Here is a 9,586-nt window from a genome sequence, read left to right on the forward strand (position 1 = left end):
CTCCCAGAGGCCAGAAGCAGTCATTGTGAGGGTGTGCACAAGGATGGTGCCCTAACCAAAGTACTGGATCCAACCCTCCCTTTCCTCAACCGCTTCCAGTCGACCTGGTCCTGTGTCACCTTGGACTCCTGGGTGCTCAATTCAGTTTTGTTGGGCTACACCCTGCAGTTTATAGACGACCATCCCTCTTCAGGGACCCTTCTCACCTCCAGCACCTGGGGGCAGTATAAAAGGTTCTTCAGAACAGGGAAGGAAGAGGATTTTACTCCCGCTAATTCCTAATCCCAAAGGCAAAGGGGGGGCCTCAAGCATCACCTCAACAAGTCCCTACAGAAGTTGTGCATGGTCTCCATCCCTCCCTCCCTCCCTGGAGACTGGTACACCACCTTCAGTTTAAAGAAGGAATACTTCCATATTTCCATCTTCCCAGGGCACTGGCACTTCCTTCGCTTCATGTGGGGCTGGTGCCATTTCCAGTTCACGGCGATGCCCTTTGGTGTCTCGTCAGCCTCGAGAGTGTTCACAAAGTATATAGCGCCCATGGCCACATAACCTGTGACATCAGGGAATCCAAATATACCTGTACCTCAGTGACTGGTTGATAAGGGGCTGGTCCCCAGATCAGGTGCGGTGACATCTCAACCTGATATGTTCCACCTGTCAAGACTTGGGGTTGATGATAATTGAGAAAAAGTTAACCTTAATCCCAGTACAATGCATAGAATTGATCAAAGTGGTCCTCAACTCCACTCAGGCCAGGGCCTTCCTCAGTTCCAGGCCATGGTGGACCTCATCGCGGGCCCACCTGCTCACAACCGTCCACACATACCTGAGGCTGCTGAGCCACATGGCAGCATGTACTTATATGGTCCAGCACATATAACTCTGGCTCTGACCCCTTCAGGTGTGGCTGGCGTTGTTCTTCGTCCCCAACCATCACAGCATGGACTGGGTGGTCAGGATCCCGGACAGCGTATTGTCGTTCCTCCTCTGGTGGCAGGATCTCACATTGGTGTTCCCTTCTTGGCCTCAGCCTTGTTGGTGACTCTTGTCTCTGATGCCTTGGACCTGGGATGGGGAGCTCACCTGGGCACTCTCAACACTCACAGTTGTTGGTCCAGCAGCATTCACTCATTGCATATCAATGTCAGAGAACTCAGGGCAGTTTGACTAGCCTGCCAACCCTTTCTACCTCAGATACAAGACAGGGTGGTTCAGATCCTGATGGACATCACAGCTACAGTCTTCTATATCAACAGGCAGGGCGGAGCCAGGTCATCTGCCAGGAAGTCTCTGGCTCTGGGACTTCTGTCTGCAGCACAACATACATCTTGTAGCTACTCACCTTCCAGGGACCAAGAACGCTTTGGCAGATCACCTCGGCCAAACGTTCTCATCTCTCCACGAGTGGTCCCTTCATCCAGAGGTGGTCAGTTCCATCTTCTGCAAGTAGGGAACTCTCTTGGTGGACCAGTTCACGTCCCATCAGAACAGGAAATGCTACATCTTCTGCTCAATCAGGGACATAGGATCCCTGTCAGACGCCTTTCTGCTCCTGTGTTTAGGAGCTTTGATATGCGCCTTCCCTCTGGTGCTGTTGCTACCCAGGGTCCTCACGAAGATCAGACAGGAGAGGACGAGAGTCATCCTCATAGCGCTGGCATAGCCATGCCAACACTGGTTCAGCACTCTGCTGGACCTCTCGGTGGCAACACCATTCCAGCTAGCACTCAGGTCGGACCTGTTGTCCCAGTACCACAACCATCTTTTGCATCCCAACCTGGCAGCATTACATCTGACAGCCTGGCTGTTGCGTGACTAAACACGCAGGAGCAGCAGTGTTCAGCTGAGGTTAGTGCATCTTGTTGGGAAGTAGCAAGCTCTCCACCAGAGCAACCCACCTGCTCAAGTGGAAACGGTTCACCTGATGGATTGCGGACAAAGGTGTTGGTCCCTAGTGGACTTCACTGCAGCTTAGTCTAGTCTATCTCCTGCATCTTAAGATCCAAGACTTGCCCCTCTCATCGATCAAGGTACATCTAGTGGCCATCTCAGTTCAAGGACAGATCAGTGTTTGCTCAGGATATAACAGCCAGATTCCTTAAGGGCCAAGAGCGCCTCTACTCAAAGTCAGGGACCCCATCCCGCCATAGGATTTGAATTGTAACTCATGGGTCCTCCTTTTGAGCCTCTGGCTTCCTGCTCTCTCCTTCTTCTTTCCTCTACGGTCGAGTTCCTGGTTGCAGTGACATTGGCCCACTGAGTATCCGAGATTCAGGCGCTCACCTTGGAGCCGCCGTACATGGTCTTCTATAAGAACAAGGTCCAGCTAAGACTGCACCTGGCTTTTCTTCCCAAGTTATTCTCTCTTTCTTTCGAGCCAGGACACTTACGTACCAGCCTTCTTTTCAAAGCCGCGTAAGTCAGAGGAGGAGCATAGGCTAGATGCTCTGGCCAGGACATCAGGAGAGCTCTGGCCTTCTATGTTGACAGGACCAAACCGTTCCAGAAGTCGATGCAATTATTTGTCACTGTGGCCGATGAGATGAAAGGTTGCCCTGTATCCACTCCAGAATTTCTTCTTGGATCACTGCCTGCATTCGCTTTTGCTATGACCAAGCAAAGGTACAGTCCCCAGCAATCATCACTGCTCACTCTACCAGGGCACAGGCCTCTTTGGGAGCCCTTCTGGCCTATGTGCTTATCCAGGACATCTGTAAAGTGGCCACCTGGTCGTCCATACCTTTACATCCCACTATGCACTGACACAGCAGGCCCGGGACGATGCTAGCTTCGGTAGGGCAGTACTACAAGCCATTAAGCTGTGAACTCCGAGACCATTTCCGTGGATACTGCTTATGAGTCCCTAAATTGGAATCGACATGGGCAAGCACTCGAAGGTAACCCGTTTTTCTATCTTTTCATAACTGTTGTTCTTCAAAATGTGTTGCACATGTCCATTCCATTAGCCACCCTCCTGCCCCTCTATTGGAGTTGCTGGCAAGAAGGAACCAAGAAATCGCAGGGCCAGTGGCGCTTGATATACCGACGTATGAGCACAGCTCTCCGAAGGCACCACGGCCAGCCCTACAGATACCACTAAGGCAGAAATCTCCAACAACTGTGCATGTGGGGGCGCACACACCTAGAATGGAGTGGACATGAGCAACACATCTCAAAGAACAACAGTTACAAAAAGGTAGGTAACCTTTTTTTTTTTTTTTTCAGTCAAAAGCAATAGGCAGTGAGTGCAGATCATAACTCACTAGTATGATATGCCTCTGTCAAGATGTTTTGCGTTACAGCAGGCAGCTGCAGAAAGCTTCAATGCAAACTGCAACCCTGCATTGTGTGGGGGGGTGACCTCACCACTGGGGACCATTTCTGCATTCCATGTAGAGTAGCTCATATTCCTGTTTCTCAGATGTGTAACTTAAGTTTTATTTAAATACCTGTAGTGAAACACACAAGATATGCAGAGTTTGGGATCGGGGGAAGAGAGGACTGAGTAAGTAAACTTTTGCGGGGAACATCTTACATTATGTCTGGTGGCAAAATGTTTCATAGCCTGTCAAAAAGGCTAAGGCTGGTCAGCAGTGAGTGTATTGCTAAAAGCGAAGAGTGCACAAGATATCCTGCAAGAAGGCATGAGAAAAATTGTCTAAAACAATGAAGAGAGATCAAGGAGAATGGTGATAGATGCAGGAAGATGTTGTTGGACCAGGGTGATAACAGACTGAGTGGAAAGGGTAGAAGGTTTGACCTGCTCACCCAGTGAACTTGCAGGTTAAGAGAAGGAAAGTGGGGTCAAGGATGCTGGAAAGTCATGTGGAGACATGGTTGTGTTGTAATGTGAGGACAGTGATATTGTGGGTGGGGCTGCAGAGGGCAATGGAGAAAATAAGATCACTGGAGCAGGTGGAAGGATTGAGAAGGAGTTTCCTTGCCTGTTGTACATGCCTTCTTCATACAAAAGCATAGGTCTTTCAAAAGCATTTGCTCTTAATTCCTTCTGTTATCTAGTAAAACAGCTGGAATCGCATCAATGTTTAATTGGGCTCCATCTTTAAAGAGAGAGAATGTAGGGATTACCAGACTGAATTAAATCTGTGGTTCATCTAGTCCAGTGTCCTGTCTCTGATACCAGTACCAGATGCTTCAGAGGAAGGTGCAGGAAATTCACAGTGAATAGAAGTGGGAGTTAATCTGCCCTTCGTCCCAAAACTGCATTCTAATCCCTAATAGTTGGGAGTTGGATTTAAACCTGAAACGTGAGCAATAAGAGCAAGAATCTGGTCTGCAGAATCTTTTAGTGAGGTAGCATAGGTGTAACTGAGCTCAGAATCTGGTGTTGTATTTGAAGCTTTATCAAAACATGTTGCATGTGAGAGGGTGAACTAGATTCTAGTCCTATCACTGGGTTGGTTCTGCATTCACATCTAGTAAAAACTTCTTTGCAACTAAAGCAAACAGGTAAACTTCCAGATACTCTCAAAGAGCAGATCTGTTGATGTAATAAGGTATCATCTTTACTGCTTAACTTTTTAGACTAGAACTGTACCAAGTCACTTCCTGGGTAGTTTGTGGTAACGTTTAATCTCAGAATGAGTTAGAGAGCCTTCTCTCCAAAGGCAGACTGACGCACACTTTAAGATTAATGAAGGTGGGCTGTAAAGCCAACATGGCCAGTTGGCTAGAATCTAGAAGACTTGTGTTTTAAGGTTTTATATAGTGCCTCTATACCCTCACATTAAAGAAATGTAGTAAACTAAAATGACAGCCATACCCCCACAGAAAGAACTACCTTCACAGAGGACATCCCTCCCCCCACCCCCATTCAACTGTGTGTGTGTGTTGGGGGCAGGGGACACAGACCCCCTGAAACCCAACACACTGACCTAGATCTTTAGGTATGGCTGAACTCTGCAGGACCCAAGGTGATCCTGGGAATAGCTGGGACTCCGTTCGGCCCCTGGTGCTACTTCTATAGTCCTGAGACTGCTTTAATTAGTACCCACATGCAACAGCCCAGGGGGCCATTTGGCATCTGCAGACAGATGGAGTACAGTATACTCCAGCCATGCCCCAACCTGACCCTTGAGCTGGGGATTATAAAGAGGGTGTAGAGCTGGCTATGCAGGCTTCGTGTACCCCTGGAGGCTTACCTTAGGCAAGGGGAATTTTCAGCTAGCCACATAAGCCAGTTAAGACTGCTTTGCATTGCTCACGCCTCAAAGACTTGACCAGTTGTCAGGATAGTCAGCTCTGCTCTGTTGAACCTAAGAGGTGGGAATTGGAGGTGTGATGAGAAATGCCAGAGTAGAGGCATTCAGCTAAAATGCCCTGCCCTAGACTACTCTAGAGACTCATCTCAAGTACCCAGCTAAGCTCAGTTGCTTCTTCAGAACACTGAAAGATGGCCTAACTCATGTACCTCTGAGGCAGGGTTACTACCAGTAGAATGACTTCAAGACCATGAGTGGTGGGTGAGCATTTAGCTAAATAAGCCAGTCATGATCTGGTTTAGAAGTGAACGTGTTCACTAGCATTGATGCTTTGCTTGTCTTAAAACAATTACCCTTAGATCATTGTTAAAATTCTTAGCTTTGTCTCAATTAATAGAGACAAGGTAGGTCAGGGAATAATTTTTTGGGGTCAACTTATATTGGTGGAAGTGACAAGATTCTGTGAAGCTCGTCCCTTTCACCAACATAAGTTGACCCAATAAATGATATTACTTCACCTCTCGTGTGTGTCTCATGTCCTGGGACCCACAGGGCTACAACAATGTTCCAATTAATTAGGACAAGCCTCTTTGCAAAAACTGTTATCTTGTCCTCATCTTTGAGATAGAAGCATTGGAAACTGATTTTAGAGCAAAATGGAAAAAATGAAAATTTCAAGCCATAATTGTAATATAATCAAAGGATGAGGGGATTTAGACACACCTTCAGTTAGTTTTAATGAACCACACTGCTCTACGAGCAAAACACATAAGTAATAGTAAGTTTGGGGATTTTTTAACCTAGGCACATCATTTACTGAAAAGTTGTATTTTAACTCCTGTGTTTTATAGTGCCTAGAATAATGGGGCCGTTATCTTATCATGGTTGGGCATTTCTATCCAAATTAATAATCCAGATGTCGTTAGTTCCTTGCCCAGAACCTCCGCTGTCAGAGCTACTATAGTCCATCACTGATCACAAAATGAATATGGAAGTTGGGATACAAAAGGCTCGTTGTCAGTCAGAGGCCTTCCCTACAACAGAAATTGTAGGAAAATCTCCAAGTAGTGTTCTAGCATTAGTGCAGCTACATTGGTTCTAATAACAATGGTCTAAATAGCATGATGGCAACAATGCCAGTGGTCAGTCTAGACTAGGGGTCTACCTTTGCTAGAACCACTGGGAGGCTTCTCCAAAATGCTCAGTGTAGGCAAGGTCAGATAAAACCCTCTCATTTGTCACCACTTGGTAGTGTAGACTGATTAAGCACCCTCTTTTCCCCCACTGCACTCAAAGGGTCTGAATATGATTGCCCTAAAGCCCAGTAATGCTGCTCCAATAGTTGGTTAGAAGGTAGAGTGAGGTTACTCAAAAAAGCAATGTGAGATGCTCTTCCCCTTGCTGCTTGGGGCAGGGCAGTGTCTTAGCAGCTGATCTGTCCCTCTCCTGGCCCAGGATGATAGAACTCCTGATCCCAGCATTGCATTGCCACATTGCCTATCCCTGTGGAGCTCATGTAACCAGCAGCAGTATCCGTGACATTTGAGATGGGTAGCAGGGGCTGTATGTCAGTTTTACTTTTTCTCCTCTACCTTAAAGGCTCTTGTGTTCTACAGTTGTCTGGCCGTGATTAGGCTACACGTTCATTTGAGCCTCATCAGCACAGATATAGTAATCTAGTTTGATTGCACGCAGCTCCACAAATAGGATCAGTAGATCCTCATTGCACTTAATAGAAGGAACAGCATATGGACAAACAGCAGGTCTTAGGCTAGCAGGAAATATGTACTACCAATGCCCTAAACTGTTCTTGTTCCTAACACACGTGAATTATAACATCAGACTGGGAAGCAAGCAGCTCTTGTTTTCACTTGATCATCTTTCAGCTACAGATCTGTTTTTTACTTGTACACACTTGTCATTACAAATCCCCAAGAACCATCAAAATTTATATTTAATAAGAAAATGATTTAAAAAAAAGACTCCTAAATATTGTTGAAGATCCCAGTTAACAAAATACATGTTTGGACAATGCACTGCTTAGCAGTTTTAAAAGTAAAATAAGTTTCTCCTTCACCTAGCTGCCAATACCTGAGTTCCAGGTTGTACATTTCCTCTGTCACATAAAGGAGGACAAGAAATGCACTGTCATAAATTGTGCATCTGCAGCTTTCTGCAAGGGGGTTATTGCCACATCAGGATCTAGTCAATTCCATAGGCCAATTCACAACTGGGAGGATGTTCTTGTTAATTAACAAAACAAGTACCTTTCTACATGGTACCAAAGAGGAAATGTAAAGCAGTGCAGCTCCTCTCCAGGGCAAAATGGAAAAACATCTGGTTTCCCCTCCACAGGCAGCTGAAAACTCTCACCTGGTATGTCTCAGTTCTCCACTTCTAGGTCCTCCTACCTGGTATTTTGGTGAAAAAGCAACTTCGCAGAAACTCTCATCAGTTATTCCTTTCAGCAGCCATTGTCACCTGCAGTCTACCATCCCTTCAGAGACTGTAGTAAAGGATTGAGGCAGACACCTGAGGACTTTCCCTTGTCTCTGAAGTGGGATTTGACTTTCACCTCCCACTGTAGGGTGGGGTCTAGAGACTTTGTTGCACTCTCACAGACTGGCTGCATAGTCTATGTTATGACAGCAGAGAATACTCTGTTCAGAGTACTAGGGTCAGATTCTCCTCCCAGGTGACTTCTGCCTGTGAAATGCTTTAGCTTCTGTGGGATTATTCCCAATTTACACTCGTATGAGATGAAAATCTGTCCCTTAATGTATCTGAGTTGGTAAATTACTGATAGAAAAGAGAGGGAGAGAATAAATTCCAAGTAATTTTGAATTGTTCAGAAAGTCCAGAGGACCCAAAAGTGTAACTTGCTTTGATGATTCTGCTTTATTATCTCGGCATGCAGTGGACTTAGTGTAAAACTAGGGTGGATTCTCTGGGGCCAGTTGTTGCCGTGATTGCTCTGAAATTCTGATGACATCCAAAGGTTCCTGACCAGGATAGTACAATAAGTGAGTACGAGGATGTCTTTTAGTAGAGGCTGGGACCTTCGCTATCCACAGGAACACTTTCTCAAAGCCGCTGGGGCATTAAGTGGTGTAAATGAACTAAACAGGCACCATTTCTTGGGCTCGCTCTGGAAAGTTATAACGCTCATTCAAATCCCTCTTGAAAATTCCTTCTGTGGTAATCTGGATACCGCAATCCAGACAGTTAATAGGGCGGAGAAACAGAGATACCTACGGCTCCCCGATCTTGTACTCTCAGTCTGTGCATGATGTGTCCAAACCATACTGTCCATATTTAATTAAATTACAGGGTCTTTGAAGGCCCTGCATTCCCGTTTGGGAGGAAATTGTCACACGTTCAGTGCTTAGCAGTAAAAGCAACAGTAATAAAACCTTGTGTCCATTCAAAAGGTAGAGTTACCTTCTTTGAGAATCAAGGGCATTAGATAATTGACAAGTGTAACATAGATGCTCAGAGCATAAGTTACAGTGGAGACATGTATATACTGTAGGTTACTTGTCTATGTAAATATGACCAAGGGTTGAGGTCTCTTTCTATGAGCCATATCCTGTGGTCCTTACTCTAAGTAAGATCTGTTTATGTCAACACTGCAATTAAAAACCTGTGGCTGGTTCGTGCCAGCTGACTCGAGCTAAGGGCTTGTTTAATTGCAGTGTAGATGTTCAGGCAGCAGCCTGAGCTCTGGGTCCTACAGCCTGGGCTGCTGTCCAAGCCCAAACATCTGCACTCCAATTACACAGTCCCTTAGACAAAGCCCCGCAAGCAGAGTCAGGCTAGCCGCAGGTTTTTAATTGCAGGGTAGACATACCCACAGACAAAACTGTAAGGACCGTAGGAGTAGGCCTGGTCCCTGTCTGTATCTACACTAAAACTTTCACAGAGATTATGCTTTAAAAACACTGAAACAGGTCTGTGAACACTCACATTTTATATAAAACTGTTTCAAAAAGGTTGAATGCGCCTGGAATGAGCAGACTGGATTCCAAACTTTGAGACAGTGGAATTGCAGCCATTTAAACTACTTCTCACAAGGCTGGCCAATTAAAAGATGACAAAAGGGTATTTGATCAGAGAACTTGGGCCTACCATATCTCAGTTAATTGCTATCCTTACTAAATCTTCCCTTCTGTCCCTTTAGTGTATAAGTTGCTCATTTGGCACATCCACTGAATGCCAGATATGTGCAAACTAAGCTATGTTGCTTCCATTTTTTGACCAATTTACACTGCTGTTCGCCGTGCTCAGTCTGTTCCTCAGGATTGGGTCCATAAACTGCCCTAGTTGCACTCATGCATTACAGTAGAGCATACGTTTTAACC

This window comes from Chelonoidis abingdonii, chromosome 1 (assembly GCF_003597395.2).
Source record: "Chelonoidis abingdonii isolate Lonesome George chromosome 1, CheloAbing_2.0, whole genome shotgun sequence".
Taxonomy (NCBI): Eukaryota; Metazoa; Chordata; order Testudines; family Testudinidae; genus Chelonoidis; species Chelonoidis abingdonii.